The sequence below is a fragment of the Sceloporus occidentalis genome, unplaced genomic scaffold (genome assembly GCF_023333645.1).
Source record: "Sceloporus occidentalis isolate IW3139 unplaced genomic scaffold, rSceOcc1.0.p SCAF_1, whole genome shotgun sequence".
Lineage (NCBI taxonomy): Eukaryota > Metazoa > Chordata > Lepidosauria > Squamata > Phrynosomatidae > Sceloporus > Sceloporus occidentalis.
Genome location: NW_028316981.1, coordinates 125,456,376 through 125,473,236, shown reverse-complemented (window position 1 = coordinate 125,473,236; position 16,861 = coordinate 125,456,376). Strand labels below are relative to the sequence as shown.

At 39.1% G+C, this 16,861-nt stretch overlaps 1 protein-coding gene across 1 annotated transcript in view; it reads right to left on the bottom strand.

Annotated features, from left to right (window-relative positions):
* Nucleotides 1-16,861, bottom strand: part of LOC149322092 (queuosine-tRNA galactosyltransferase-like) — a 311,900-nt gene that overhangs the window by 82,304 nt on the left and 212,735 nt on the right. The window lies entirely within an intron of this gene.

The window sequence follows — 16,861 nt, the reverse complement described above, 5'->3', positions numbered from 1 at the left end:
CTCTCATCTAAACCACAGAACTGTAGTCATGGCTGAGGATTAACTAAAGCTGAATGAAAGAGATAGTACTTGTGAAAGTAACACATCAAAGATGTGTTGACATTCTGCTGTCCTGAATATGCGGTCTAGCTAAGTGGGAAGAAAAAGAAATAAGACAATGAACGTAAAGTCTCCTCAACTCTTTTTTGCAGAGACTAGTACTACTGTACCATGGGAAATGCAAGGCTTGGACTACAGGGGAATACAGATCGGCACTTTGTGCTAGCCTGTGGATGGAGTCACAGCAAAGCGTCCGCATGCTCAACGCTGTGACTCCGTCCCCATTGCGCCATGATGTCATGTGACCATTTACATGGCTCGCAGCATAATGGTGCGACTCTACTGCAGTGCGGAAGGTGCATCATCATGTCGCCCTGTCACGGCTATGATGCGCCTTACAGGAGCAAAAAAGAAACCCCTTTTCGGGGCTCCCTTTGGCTCTCTGCAGAGGCTGCAGCATGCAGTTGCCACAGCCCCAATTCGGGGCAAAATGGGGTGGCATCCTGCTGCCTGTCTGTACAGCCCCTAAGCTTGGTTCTGCATATATACACCTGTTCTATTCTTGCCACAGAAGAGAAATGGTTCTAATAGAAACAGGGTGGGTTGTTACTGGGATGTGGAGTAGAGGGTAGAGTATGAAGCAAGGGAGGCAGAATAGGGCTGTGGGAGGATGGTAGCAATCTTAATAATGTGTCTTACACACCAGCTAGCCCAGATTTGTCTACTCTACTCTCTCTCTCTAAACTGGTGGTTTCTAGATATAAGGCACTACAACTCTCATCACCTTTCAACGACAACAATACTTATATAATGCTGTGGGCCTTCAAGTCATTTCTGACTTACGGTGACCATTATCATGGGTTTTATTGGAAAGATATGTTAAGAGGTTTGCCATTGCCCTCCCCTGAGGCTGAGAGCATGTGACTTGCCTAAGGTCACCCAGTGGATTTCACTGCCAAGGTGGGAATCAAACTCTGGTCTTCAGAGTCATAGTCTAACACCAAACCACTATGCTACACTGGCTCTCATTATTATTATTATTATTATTATTATTATTATTATTATTATTATTATTTATACCTTTGATGTACATGCAGGTTGGCCATGCTTGTAAGGGAAGGCCAGTCTATTCTACCTGGCAGTAGCTTTTTATGGTCTTAAAAACTTTTCCTCATTAGATGGCACCTGATTCTTTTAAGTCTGAATTTACAGTCTTCAGAGTACAAGGGATACTCAATATGAAATCATCTAAAAGCATGTGTGCCCCCCCTAATTAACAGTTCAATAAGCCTCAATAGTTATACGGGCCCCTAACTATTCATATATCCCAAAAGCCTATTTTCATTTCTGTCATGCTCTAGACAGCCTGTTTTTAACTAGATGCAATACAGAACATTACCTTGCAGAAAGTGATTTGCTCTGGTATTACTTTTCTAACATCTGAGAAGCTGGGCAAATCTGTCCTAAGGATATCAAAAGAAGCCCACTGCTAGCAAGATGGCATCACTTGAAGAAATGTGCTAACTGGCTGTAATGATTCCAGGGCCTCGATATTTAATTATCAGGAAAGATCCAATTATGGGTCTCACCTAGATGAGTGAATTCAGCTGTATTCTAGCCAAAGCAACTGGTCTGTTGGTGTGGCACCTAATTCATGATGGGGATCCCTTTGAACGACAAGGACTACTTTGATCAGATGAGGGATGTAATCTACCTTAACCTTTGCCTTGGGTTTTATTGCTGTGTTATGGTTAATAACTGCATGAAATCAATAAATCATTATTTTGGTACACCTGTGACTTTGGCCTGTTACAGACTGCCAAAATAAAGCTGCTTAGGGTCTCTTTGGAGGTATGCTGTTTAAATGATGCATGCACCCTAAGAATCCGGAAGCTGCACCAAAGCTGCACTCCAGTGCTTAGGAATGGAGTGTGGCTTTGGCGTGACCTCCGGACTCTTAGGACCCATGCATCATTTAAATAGCATACCTCCAAAGAGACCTGAAGCAGCTTTATTTGGGCAGTCTGTAACAGGCCATGTTTCATTTACGACAGACTCTCAAGCCTTAGCTGTCCTGGGATCTCAATGGATCAGGGCCATGGAAACATTACTTGGCCTCAGTGCTCTTTTGTAAAACAGTAACATTGTAATAATCTATAGGATTTGGTCATATAGTCTGGAAAGTTGCTCTACATTACCAAATTGACCCTGTTTTTTCCTTCCATTTTCCCTTCCTCTATGCATAGTTCTATAAAATACTGGGGACTTTTTCCCCTTTAAAGATGAAGTGATTAATCAAGTAAGCAGTCAAAACAAAGTCCAATAGTTAGAATCAGAACTCCTGTGGCTCTTGTACAGTGCAGCAGAGTACAGCTGCAGACCCTCTCCCACAGACCTTTCCTTGTACTTTATCAATGTCACAGATACACCTGCCTGTTCCCAGTAAAAGCAAGCAAGAACAAAACTTTCAGATTTCCAGTTGCTTTTTATAAGGCTGCTAAAAAAGCAGATGGTAGATTCCATTTCCAAAGCATCCACATTAACACAGTGCAGACTGTGCATCTCATCATAGAAACAGGAAGGAGCAGTGGATGCTTTGGAATATAATTAGAAGTATCCCTTCACTCTGAAAGCAGTATTGTAACAACAACAAGAAGGGAAAAAGAAATCCATAGCCCTCTAAATTTCTAAGATCATTCCAGGATATGAGGCTCAGTGTCAACTGAACGATATGGCTGTTTATTAGGCCATAAAACAATTTCAAAATCCTGAAATCCTGCCCCCTTTATTTCATGTAGCTGAAGGTGATGATGGAACAACATCTGTTTGAATTTAGCAACACTGCAGCCGCTTGAGAACATAATGCAACCCATATAATTGTCAAATGTTCTCAAAATATTGTTTGTTTCTCATCCTATTCTCTGTTACCAAGCTGTTCTGAATGGTGCTATGTAAATAAATAACTGATTTACACAGCAGGGGATTAAGCATTGTGGCTTCATGCTAAAAATGAATCATAAGACCTGGCAGGTGGCTAGAGAAATGTTTCAATGGGCAGGGGCATGTTGTTTATGTATTATAGGAGGGGGGCAACAGAGCAGCTAGGGAGTTGAGCCACTCCATCAGCTGTGCTGAAAGACTCATTGCTCTATTGGGCTCCTTCTCTTCTTCATCAGTTTCCAGCTGGTCACTGTAAGAGCTAACATTTAAGAATTGGGGTTTGAGAGTTTGCTCTTTCTCTCCGCAAAACCCCCTCACACCAAGCCTTCTTGATTTTGAGTCATGGCTTTCAGATGGTAAGCCTGCAGCCACAGACATTCTTGTTTTTATTGATCATATATAAACTTCTTTGAAACTGTGTCAACTAATGGAGGGGGTGGGGTAAATAAAACATATATATTTAAAGCACTTTAAAACACTCTTCAGACAGCAAAGTCTGCAAACAATACAAATAGTAAACTAACTAAAGCAGTGTGTCATTTTGCCTAATTTCCCTTCAACCTAATTCAAATTATATAATTATATCAAATGAATCCCACTCTCACTTTTCTTCCTCCTTTCACTTTGTGGCTTTACTTCCTAGAAATGTATGTATGTGTGTGTGTATATATGTGTGTATATATATGTGTGTGTGTGTGTAGCTACAGCTAAATATCTATATCTATAGGACACAGAACCTTTTGAAACTAGAGAGAAAGAAACATGCCAAATTCTAGCAGTTTTACTGTTGAAATTGTTAAATGCTAAGTCTTATATTCAGCTTTGAATTTATCCAGAACTTATATAAAATTCTCAACACTACTTTCTCTAAAAAAACATTTTTATTAAAGCCTACATGTAACAATAGCAAATTATCCTCTCATCTCCTTCCCCCTTTTGCAGACTGCATTTAATGAGTTCAAAATACAGTCAGACAATTACAAACAAACACAGAGAACAACAACACCCCTGGGTTGACACCAAAAGTACTCACCAGGAATGTTCCAGAACATCATATGGGTTTTGATGTACAGAATCTACACGAGGCATATATCTTACGAGTATTATGTGACCCTAAAATATCTTTGGTTATTTTATCTCTGGTAAGATTGTTGAAATGTGGATTTCTCTAGTAGTGCAAAGGTCCAAATTTCAAAGTTTTGATATTAATTTAGGAGAAAGGCAGCAGTCGTCCCAATTTATTTTACTTTAATTCCAACCTACCCTTTTTCATGCATGAGACCCAAAGCAGTTTATGTCAAATTAAAACAGGGTACAACAAAAAAGTGAAACTGCAAACATCTTCTTGGAACAATGCCATGACACTATCAAGTTTTATACGCCATTTCTCCATTTTTGAAACAAAATTATTATCAAGTTTTCCCACTGAAAGTCTGACCAAGATCTTCCTTCAAGTCACCTCAGTGCTCGTTGTTGTTGTTGTTCTGTTTCAGACATTTGGAGATCCTAAGGAGACACTATCACAGGGATTTCTTGGCAGGATTTGTACTAGGAGTTTGCCATTGCCTTCTTCTGAGGCTGAATGTGTGTGACTTTCCAAGGTCACCCAGTGGATTTCTGTAGCTCAGCAGGGATTCAAATTTTGGTCTCCCAGAGTCTCCCAACATGCAAACCACTATACCATGCTGGCTCTTGTTCAAATCCAATTAATGAAAATACAGAGATTCTTGTCTTCTAATGACAGTGAAGCAGTAGCAATTTATAGTTGAGTCATACATCCAAGTCCAGATTGTGGTTTCATTAAAAAAAATTAATGACAGAAAACAGAAATCTAACAGTACAAAGCAGCATGTTTTCTATCAATTGCACTACTGTTTATTTTGTTATAGTTTCCATGTTAACTAGTAGAAATACTTAGTGTCACAGAAACCCCTTAGACTTTCCCACCCTGCATGCTCTTCCCTTCTCACCCATATTTATATTCCATGCCTAACCAACTGTTACCCAAAGTACAAGGATCTCAAGAAGGCACCCATAATCAATATTTAAATGGGAAATTTAATTAACTCAAATGAAGGGTCAGGTAATTAAAAAGCTGGAGTCAGATCTATGATAATGGTTCTGAACAAGTGAAATCCAGAATGCAAGTTCCAGATGTAGTTTTATCTATAACAACTAAAGGGGATATCAATTTTCACACAAAAACACACACTCACACATACAAGAACTAGCAATATAAATGGTGTTAGGAGATAGTGATTTTAAGGATTGCAAAGGGAGATATTGTACTAGTTCCAGAAGTGAAGGTTCCAATCAAGAATTCTGTGAAGTGAAATGGCTCAGCAGCTGTCTGTGGATCCAGCAATGCTGAGGAGTCAAGGGAGGGAGTCTGTCTGACCTCAGCTGAGACCAAATTGAGATTAATTTAAATTTATTTAAAATATTGTGTATAAAATTATTTTCAGGCTTTGACTACAAGGTATGAAATAAAAATGAATTTCCTGTTTAGACTTGGGTCCCATCTCCAGGATATCTAATTGGAAAACTCAAGGGTAACTCAATATGTATTTAAAAAATCCAGGATCAGGCTGTGCATTTAGGGTCACTGCCTTGCTGAACTTCCGCTCTGATCCCAAATCTCTTGCAGACAAACAGATTTTCCTCTAGAATTGCCTTGTATTTCTCTCCATCCATCTTACCCTCAAACCTGAGCAGTTTTCCAGTCCCTGCTGAGGTAAACAACATGATGCTGACACCACCATGCTTCGTAGTGGATATGGTGTGTTCAGGGCAATAAAGTCTCTTGGTTTAGCACCGCACACAGCGTTTTGCAGTTGTTAGCTGCCTTCAAATCAGCTGCAACTTGTGGTGACTCTATGAAAGAGAGACATCCAAGTTACAACATCATTAACCCTGTTCAATCCTGCTCATGTCTTGCAGACTCAGGATCAGGGCTTTCTTGATTGAGTCTATCCATTTGGAATGTGGCCTTCCTATTTTCCTACTGCCATCCACCTTACCAAGCATAGTGAGTCATGTCTTCTCAAGATATGGCCAAAGTAGGGCAATCTCAATGTAGTCATTTTGGCTTCTAGGAAGAATTCAGGCCTGATTTGCTCTAGAACGTATTTATTCGTCTTTTTATTTTTATTTTTTTATTAAAGAATTTTTATTGAATTAAAAACAAACAAGGAACAATGACAATACAATGACCACAACAGTACAATAACACAAATTCTACAATATCACTACCAAAAATGTTAGACTAACAATAACAAATTACAGAATAAAATTTAGAATGACCTCCTAGGAGTAACATATTGACTTTGTTGTGCTATGAAATATACATTAATACAAATATAGTTATCTATAATTCAACTGCTTGCCGTTTTTTCACTTTTTTTTCTTTTTTAACTCTCTTGTTTAATATATCTGTTTTCATTGCTTCTTTTTACAGTAATATTTTGTGTGTTTTTTTCTTTTACCAACCCAAGTTGGTAAAGTTTTCCAAATTTTTCTCAAACCACTATGCCATGCTTGCTCACATCTATAGAATAAAAACCATGTAAAATATAGATTTCAAGCACAGATTAAAAACAAGATTGTTTGTTCAGCAATGTTCCAGGAGCCTTCCAGAAGTAAATGTATTTAATCTGAGATCACGCAGCACTGCTGGAACTGCACACCGATGGGCTCCATTCAACAACCTATGTGGCTTTTAGAGGCAGTGGGCTGCAATAAAGGTCATTTAAGTGTGTAACAGGAAAAGGTGACTATTTTTACAACCAACAAATACCACCTTACTTTTTTTTTAATTTAATTTTTGTTCCATAACAAAAGTACTCTACAGCTTCAGGGTGCTGTGTATATTGTGTACATCAAGTGATAACAATGTTATTGAACCTATTACAATCTCATCTTTTAAAGGTGGAAATGTCATTGTGTATGTGTGAATTCTTCTACAAGACATGGTTAGATTTTAGTTTGTATTAACAGGGGAACTAAAGAACTTGGCAAGCAGCAACAGATCTGTGCAGTGGGAGAGTAAAAGAAGACATACTCATCGGAAAGAGAAAACTAGAATTTCTTTGGCTTACTGTCTAGCTAGATTTATCCATCCCCTGTGCTCAACCCTGTGGTGATGCTCTGTGTCAGTGGCAAAATTCAAACCTGCTTCTGTTCCTCATGTCACGCTTCATGCTAAGAGAAGTTAGTCACATGGTTTTAATTATCCAGCAGCCTGCTGCCTGGGGGTTGCATGCCTATTTGTAGCCTTTATTACATTACATACTGTACCCAATGCTTCAAGATGTTCTCCTCTATATCTGAAGTAAATTTTCATCAGATTCTGTGATTAAGAATGTTGTGGTTTAAATACTCCTCAACCTATTTTACCACCAATGGATGTCAAATGTGTTATTTAAAAATATGTCTGTATTAGCATGTCCAAGTGATTGACTGCTTGCTTGAGATAAAAGGGGTGTGTGTGTCGAAGAGCAGGGTTGCTTGAACCCTAAAGCAGAGGAGTTCCTGTCAACTGCTTGGCAGCCACTCTCAATTAAACAGAAAACACATTGTATTGTACCTCTACTGGGGTGCTGCTGAGTGTCATTTGAGACAAATATTGATTCAGAAGAGAGCAGTAAATGTTAGAGAGTATGAACAAGCATAAGAGACAATGCACAGAGAAAATAAATATGTTGGTTTAAGAAATGGCTAATGTCCATAAATGCCATAATTGCAAATATGAACACTTTACTATTGCTGACTGGTTTTACAGAATTATTTAAGCCAACATGGATGAAATGGTGTGAATATCATTAAACACTTGCTCTTTTCATGCTTACCAAAGACAAAAAATGGAAGGAGAGGATGCTGCCATGCATGTCTGGTCCCATCTCTTTATTCATTATCTCATTGTTCTACTTGCATTCAATGGCTTTAGGAGTGTCCCCACTTGTATGGTGTTTTCTACCCACATTCACTGAGGCTTTCTTGGTCAACACAAGGAAATCAGTGTCTGAGGGGGTGAAGCCAAGCACACATAGGGTGATTGGGATTATGGCTAGAGGGAGCAGCCTTATCCCTTATTCCCACGAATGCTGAAGAATGTATGAACAGGACTGCAATATAAAAGATGGTGTGGCTGCACATTTCCATTAACTAGGAAAACGGGAATGGTTTTTCAGCTGAATTAAATAAATGTTTGGGAAATTGTCCTAACTAGCCACTTGGTCTGGAGTCCTGTCAGTTAGTCTTAGAGTAGACTCACTGGATCAATTGCTGAATAGTGAGTCAACACCATAGGTAAATCCAGTTGAACTGATGGGTTTACTCTAGCTTTAAAAAAGCAGTGTAATTTAGGCCTCGGATTGCAGTATTGCAAGCTAAAAAGTCTGGTAGGTTTCTGGTAGTCATGCTCTGACACAGGGATTCCTATTTTAGGATAAGATAACTCAGGATTTTCCATCTAGATTTGCATTTATATTAAGATATATTATTTCCATAGAATGACTTTGATTACCAGAAAGCTAGTATAGCATGGCGCATACTAAGCTATGGACCAGAAAGTCCCCAGTTCAAATCTCATACTCAGCCCTAATCTGTTCTCTATGCAAAATAATCCTGATTTGCCTTTTTGGGATTGCTTTCAAGGAATCCATTAAATAATGTATATGAAGCAGTTTAAACAAATGGAAGTGTTATAGAAATAGTATTACTATCACGATCATTGTTGATTCTAGGATTACTGATAAGATTGTCTATCCAGTGTGACATCATTCCATCACTTTCACACATCTGGACACTCTTACATAAAGCTATAAAGCATGGTCATTTCCCCACCCCATCCCAGAACTAGATATAGCAGTTGAAGGAAACCCATCAGCATTAGATTACAGCCATCAGCCCAGCTCTGGCCTTTAAAATATGAACAGACACCACAGTTTTCTGCTGTTCATGTTTGGTGGCTATAACACTGGAATTAAAAATCACTTTAGAAAACAGAGCTGGAAAACAGCTAAGTGCTGTGTCTAAAACTATGTTAGTACTTAATAAAAATGGGCACTTAATAGGAAATTGGGGATGGGGCAGTGATAGTGACCAGGAACAGGTGCAGAACTCTCATTTCTCTCCTTGTTATGTGAGCAACTGCAAGGGAAAATAATGGGAGCCTGCACATTTGTATTTAGCCTATTAGTTATTCATTTATTTAAAGATTTTGCAACTGAACAACAGATACAGCAGTCATGTTTACACAAGGAAAGCTACAGCAGCAATAGAGACAAGCACATGTCCCTGACACACACACACAACCTTTTGACTGCTCATAAGCAAGACTGATCAGGCAAGAAAGAGAAAAACAAATAATGTCTAGCACAGCAGAAAACAACATCACATGAACTGGATATGTACCAAGAGTATTTCAAAAGCTAGACATTACAAACTGGAAGTTCATTTTAACATGCTACAGCTGCAGTCCTAAGCACATTTATTCATGGAAAAAGCCCCACTATGCTTACTGGGATGTTCTTTCCAAATAAACATGAATAGGACTGGACTCTGAATTAAAGAATCAAGTCTAATATTAATTAGTACAAAGGTTCAAAGGTGGTTTACAGAGCCCCAGCAAAATCCTGAAAAACAGTAACAGCACGCGAACTGGAAAAAGAGATGCATAGGTCAGTGTGTATCTGGCAGAGAGCACATCTGACCTTAGAAAAGAATTGGCTCACTTTGAAACAAAACACTACAAATCTCAAATCTAGGCCATCTCTGAGCCAACTGATCCTATCCCTCCTACAGTAATATGCCGCCATGATGATCAAGGACTTCATCTTGGTGGCTCATAAAGCAATAGTTTCATATGTGCAAATTCCATCCACTGTCAGCCCTCCATATCAACAGATTTTTTATCCATGGATTCAAGAATCCATGATTTGGAAATACATTTAAAACAAATAAATTCCAAAAAGCAAACCTTATTCTGCCATTTTCTACAAGGGACACCATTTAATGCAACTTGAGTATCCATGGATTTTGTTATCCACAGGGGGTCCTGGAACCAAACCCCAGTGGATACCGATGGCCCACTGTACTTATCTATTTCACCTGGAAAAAACACAATATGAAGGTACTATCTTCATTGTGTGCTTATGTTTGCATGTGTGTGAGTCAGTGAAAAAGTTATTCATATATATGTTTTCAACCCACATCCTTTCTCCGTAAGCCATCGCTAGAGATATATTTGAGGACCTGTTAGAACCCAACTTATTAATTTTAACACCTCAACCATTTTAAAAAGAACTTTCCCCAGAATTACACAAATCCTGTTAAGTGTCTTGCTGGTCGTGTGACTGAATCCCATGGTCATGTCCCAATAGGCCTTTAAATCATTCTGACCAGATCCTAAAACAGGAAATCTGTGACGAAGTTATAATTGCTCCATTGTTTGGGATATAAAGTTGAAGGATTACCCTCCTGAAATAGAAATATGTTAGCTGCACTAAACATGGAAAGAGTTAATTAAAACATAGAAGGGGTGAAAGCCCAGTAATAGGATTGAGGTAATTACCTCAGTGTGCTTAGTAACATGCTATCAAGGTATGCTGTCAAGAAGCCTTCTTTTAAAGGGGTTTATAAGCCTAATTTATTTGGCTCCAGCACTTACTTTCTTGGACAACACTCAAGTACTGATCTCTGCTCAGTTTTACCCATGATGTGCCAAGAATATCAGAGTCTGCATTTTGTCTTGATTTTTCCCTAGAGGTCCTTGACAAATCATTTGACAACTTTAATTCATTTTTAAAAAACCACACAAAACTGAATCTAACATTATTTCATTCCATGCTTTCCCCAAAAAAGAAAAAGAAAGAGAAAGAATTAAACCCAACTCACCTCTCCCATTCTGACAAACTCAAGTGAGGCCATTCATTTGCTAACTTCCAAAGAATTCTAAATAATCCCTACTATGATCCTTTGTGAAGTATATCCTGCACTTTAATTCTGTAGTTTTTCTCTTTCCAGTTGTCTTGTCTTGTCACAGCCAATGAAAGGACAAAAGAAAGGACAAACTCAGCACTGGCAAATTGATTTTAAAGAACTATCAGCTTCCACTGCACTATTCTTCCTGGGATTAACTGAAAATTGTTCTTACCTCAGTCCCTTTAAAAAGTGACATGGCTAACATTCACAGTGTGCAAAGAGAAAAAAATGTCCAAGTTAGAGACAAAACTTAGAACAGCAACTATATCCAACAACAATCTCCAGAAAACCGAGGCTGGGGGGGGGGGGACTATGTGAGGTGATAATCTAAGTAATATGATTAGACTAAAAGAAGTCAGGTTCAGAGCAGTGACTCAAATGTAGACAACATGGGCAGCCTCCTCTGAGAGTGACCCACTGATCACTCCTCTGAGCCTCTCCATAAGTAACAACTGAATTACCCAATAACTAATAGAGTCTGACTAGTGGGATGCAAGTCAAGAAAAGTGGATCCTTTGGAGATGATGTGGGCAGTCTCTTCTCTGCTTAGGCATGTGGACACATATGTAAACACCACTTACATATTTCTTACATCACAATGCACACAGTTCAGAAATTACTGCCGTCTCTTCATTCTGTCCTGCTTTGTTTTGCAGAGTCTCTACTATAATCAGGGTTCCTCATATTATGTATAAAAACAGGAGAAATCCAGGACCAAGAAAATTTGAATCCAGCAATTCATATCAATCATGCAAAGATGCATATATTTGTCTATGACACGTAAGTTACTGTCTTTCTACTACTTCTACTGTCTTTCTACTAGTTATGGAAAGAAGGAAAATTTATTCAGAGCCCTAAGCCTACTTCTCCTGGGCACCTTAAACTTTGTGAATAGTTAAAGCCTTACCAGAAACTTGCTCTAGAAAAACTCTCATGAGAAAGCAGCATAGCACAGAAGTCACAAAGGCAACCATCACCAAGGGATGCTACAATATTAGAAAGCTCTCCTGGAATTTACCTGTTTTTGCCAAGTAGGCCTGGACTAGAAAAAGTCAAGATCATATAAACATACACTCTTCACAATTCCCATGCTGTGAAAGCTGTGTATTCTCAATCACATCCACTGTGCAAAGGCACAACTCCTTCCTCTGGTAAACTCCCACAGGAAAATTAGTAAAAGGACCTTGTCATTTATATGTAATAGATCTCCAACCTTCCATGAAGATACAGAGAAAATTTCCACTGAAATACTTAACCAGTTCAAAGAGACAGAAGTTTGGGACACAAACAAGAGCTCTTTAAAGACTTATGCATTAATAAATGCATTTATTGCATTTACATTTGTGGACCACAACCCACAGAATTGGCCCATGACAGCTTATCCCACAATAAAGGTATTGGTTTTTAAGGAACTACAAAACCACTCCAGTTAAAGCAACATTGAGACATATTTCACATGGACATGCAGTACAGAACACTCCTCTACTGCTTAAAAAAAGACAGAAAAGATGCTATCAAAAAAACGTCTTTTGATTGTACATTCTAAGTGTATTATGTAATACAATCTTTAACTCATGTCTCTGGTGTATGCCTTGTATTCCAACATTTGAAGAGCAGGTGTACAGATTTAGTCACAAATGAGAAAAGCAGGTTGCTGCTATGGAGATTGTTTGGCAGATGGAAATACTGTAACATAGACATTTCAGTCTGTTTCTGTATTTATTGGCAGCAACATGACACCTACAAATTACTCTACTAGACACAAAAAGAGGGAAGGGAAATAACTTCTTAAGATGGCATATGGTAAATCTGACCAGTTCTTTTATTATGATATCTTTTTTGCTGAAGTGGTACGCTCTTCTTAGTCTTAGAAACAGAGGACACTGCTTTACACTGAATCAGACCACACATTTATTTACAGACCATTACTTTCAACACCGATTGGCAGCAGATATTTTGGGTTTCAGGCAGACTTTTCCCAGAACTACCTGGAGATGCTGGGAGCTGAACTCAGGACCTATGCCATACAAGCTTAGTACTCTAGCACTGAATTACAGTTATTCCCCAAATCTTTCCCAGAAGACAGGGATAAGACCATAATACAGCATTCCTTTGTCCCAGAGAGGCAAGCAACTTCTGAAAAGTCAAACACTGTAGATTGTACACTGCACTGCACACTATGTCCATGCCCTGTTTTAATGTACTGAACTAAAGTAATGCTGTAATTGCCGACAGAGGTACTTTTCCCAGTTCTGCATAATGCTAATGATGTCATATTCTACTTGGCTATACTCAAGGACTGATATCAAGACTTGAATCATCAGCTTTGTTCGGATCACCTACCATTTGGCTTCACCTTTCCTGTAACCGTTACCATCAGCAGTCATTCTACTTGGTTGTGTATCAGTATCAGGTTGTGTATCTTCCTGGCTGCGACTACTGACATTTTGTTCCTCCCTTTCCAGAACCATATACCTCAATGGTTTTCTAACCAGTATTTCTTCAAATACTGGTTAATGGGGTGCAAGTGGAGGGATCATTAGGTGGAAGTGACCATGTTCTCCTGGAGTTTGTTATACAATGGAAAGGAGAAGCCAGGCATAGTCAAACATGCATTCTAGACTTTAGAAGAGTGGATTTCAGTAAACTTAGAGAAGTACTGAGGGTGATCCTGTGGTCAGAAATACTAAAAGGGAAGGGAGTTCAGGCTGGATGGGAGTTTCTCAAAAGACAGATACTGAAAGCACAATTTCAAACAGTTCCAGTGAGAAAGAAAAATGGGAGGTGTCTCAAGAAACCAGGATGGATGACTAAGGAACTTTCAACCGAGCTAAGTTTGAAACGGAACATGTATAAGAAATGGAAAAGGGGGAAAATCACAAAAAAGGAATTCAAGGAAATAGCAGGCATGTGCAGGGGTAAAGTCAGAAAAGCTAAAGCGGAGAATGAACTCAGGCTTGCTAGAGAGGTTAAGAACAACAAAAAGGGCTTTTTTGGATATGTCCGCAGCAAAAGGAAGAAGAAGGAAACGGTAGGGCTGCTGCGTGGAGAAGATGGCAAAATGCTAACAGAAGACAGAGAAAAGGCAGAATTACTCAACACCTTCTTTGCCTCAGTCTTCTCAGAAAAAGAAAAGGGTGCTCAACCTGAGGATAATGGAGCAGAGGACAGAATAGGGGAATTTCAGCACAGAATAAGTAAAGAGATAGTAGAATAATACCTTGTTAATCTAAATGAATTTAAGTCTCCAGGACCAGAGAACTACATCCAAGGGTACTAAAAGAACTGGCAAATGTAATATCGGAGCCATTGGCAATCATATTTGAAAACTCCTGGAAAACAGGAGAAATCCCAGCAGACTGGAAGAGGGCAAACATTGTCCCCATCTTCAAAAAGGGGAAAAAAGAGGATCCCAACAATTATCATCCAGTTAGTCTGACATCAATACCAGGAAAGATTCTGGAGCAGATCATTAAACAGAGAGTCTGTGAACATCTAGAAGGCAAGGCCATAATCACAAAAAGTCAACATGGTGTTTCAGAGAAACAAGTCATGCCAGACAAATCTGATCTCTTTCTTTGATAAAATTACCAGCTTGGTAGATGAAGGGAACGCTGTGGATATAGTATATCTTGATTTCAGTAAGGCCTTTGACAAGGTTTCCCACGATATTCTTGCAAACAAGCTTGTAAAATGTGGGCTAGACAAATTAACAGTTAAATGGATCTGTAATTGGTTGACCGGCCGAACCCAAAGGGTGCTCAACAATGGCTCTTTTTCATCCTGGAGAGAAGTGACCAGTGGGGTCCCACAGGGCTCTGTCCTGGGCCCAGTGTTGTTCAACATCTTTATCAATGACCTGGATGACAGAATTGGGAGCATATTTATCAAATTTGCAGATGACACCAAATTAAGAGGAATAGCTAATACTTCAGAGGACAGAATCAACATTCAAAATGATCTGAACAGACTAGAAAGCTGGGCCAAAGTTAACAAAATGAAATTCAACACAGAGAAATATAAGGTACTGCACTTAGGGCAGAAAAATGAAATGCACAGATATAGGATGGGAGACACATGGCTGAATGAAAGTACATGTGAAGGGATCTAGGAGTCCAAAAAAGGCCAATGCAATTTTAAGCTGCATCAGTAAAAGTATAATGTCTAGATCAAGAGAAGTAATTGTGCTATTGTATTCTGCTCTGGTCAGGCCCCACCTGGAATATTGTGTCCAGTTCTGGGCACCACAATTCAAAAAGGACATTGAGAAACTGGGGCGTGTCCAAAGGAGGGCAACTAAAATGGTGAAAGGTCTGGAAACCATGCCCTACGAGGAACGACTTAGGGAGCTGGGGATGTTTAGCGTGGAGAAGAGATTAAGAGGTGATATGATAGCCCTGTTCAAATATTTGAAGGGATGTCATATTGAGGAAGGAGCAAGCTTGTTTTCTGCTGCTCTAGAGAACAGGACCCGGAACAATGGATGCAAGCTACAGGAAAAGAGATTCCACCTCAACATTAGGAAGAACTTCCTGACAGTAAGGGCTGTTCGACAGTTGAACACACCCCCTCAGAGTGTAGTAGAGTCCCCTTCCTTGGAGGTCTTTAAGCAGAGGCTGGATGGCCATCTGTTGGGGATGCTTTGATTTGGATTTCCTGCATGGCAGGGGGTTGGACTGGATGGCCCGTGCAGTCTCTTCCAACTCTATGATTCTATGAAATGATAACATAGGTAACTAACAGAATCTGCATTAGGTGTTTTGATGGCCTCTAGCACAGATGATTTTAAAAAGAGACCAGACAAATTTGTTAAAGACAGGTTTACCACAAAGTTTGGAAACACATTTCTTATGTTCTCAGGAGTCATTATAACAATTTAAACAATAATTTGTCATTTTACCTTCCCATCCCATTTTATTCCCTTCATATCATAGCTCTCTATAGGACATTATTTTACAGTAGAAACCACTGTGTGTTTAATAGCAGAAAGGCTGTCTGTAAATAAATGGCATTACCTATTTTAAAAAGTCAATTCACTATTAACATAATAGCAAAAGCTGGAGAGCATCCACTAGAATCCACAAGAAAAAAAGGGGACATGTCTCAAAATGCTTAAAATATTTATTTATTTATTTATTTATTTCATTTATATCCCACCTTTCTACCAAAAATGGGATTCAAATTAGTTTATAATAATTAATAAAGATAAAACTAAAACATTAACTATCAATAAATAAATAAATAAATAATAGCATTGAAACATAAGTTAAAAACGGCATAGTTAAAACCACTTTAAAAAGTAAAAACTATCAAAGCATTACAACAGTACACCATCCTACATAAATAAAATTTACCCCCCCCCCCCAAAGCCTGCCTAAATACAAATGTCCTCAGCTACTGCCAAACTGAGAGCCAACCTGATCTGCCGTGGAGAATTTGGGAGAAATAAAATATGGTCCTTTATCAGGGAAAAAACCCTAAACCTTTGGCCTATGGGTGCTTTTATGACCTTCTTTGTCACACTTGGAATCGAACCTGAAGAAACTGCTGAGCCAGGAACTCCATAACCATTTACTGGTGCAGTGAAAACCTTTCTAAGGGGCTGTACAGATTGCAGATCGGGGCTGCCTCACACTGCGGTCCCAATTTGGCCTCTGGAGGACACAAAAAGGGGCTGCAAAAAGAGGCTGGTGACTAATTCACAGAATCAACTGTCATGGCCAAGAGTTTTTCATGCACCTTTCCCTCTCAGCCCAATTTCTTTTACCACCACTAAGAAACCCCCTTCCCTCATAGAACAAGGCCAGAGCAGATACAGCATGGTAATGGTGAGCATCAGGGAGTGCAGATCCCTGCCTAGCCTGGAGGACCACTGTCAAGAGCAGACCATACAGAAAGG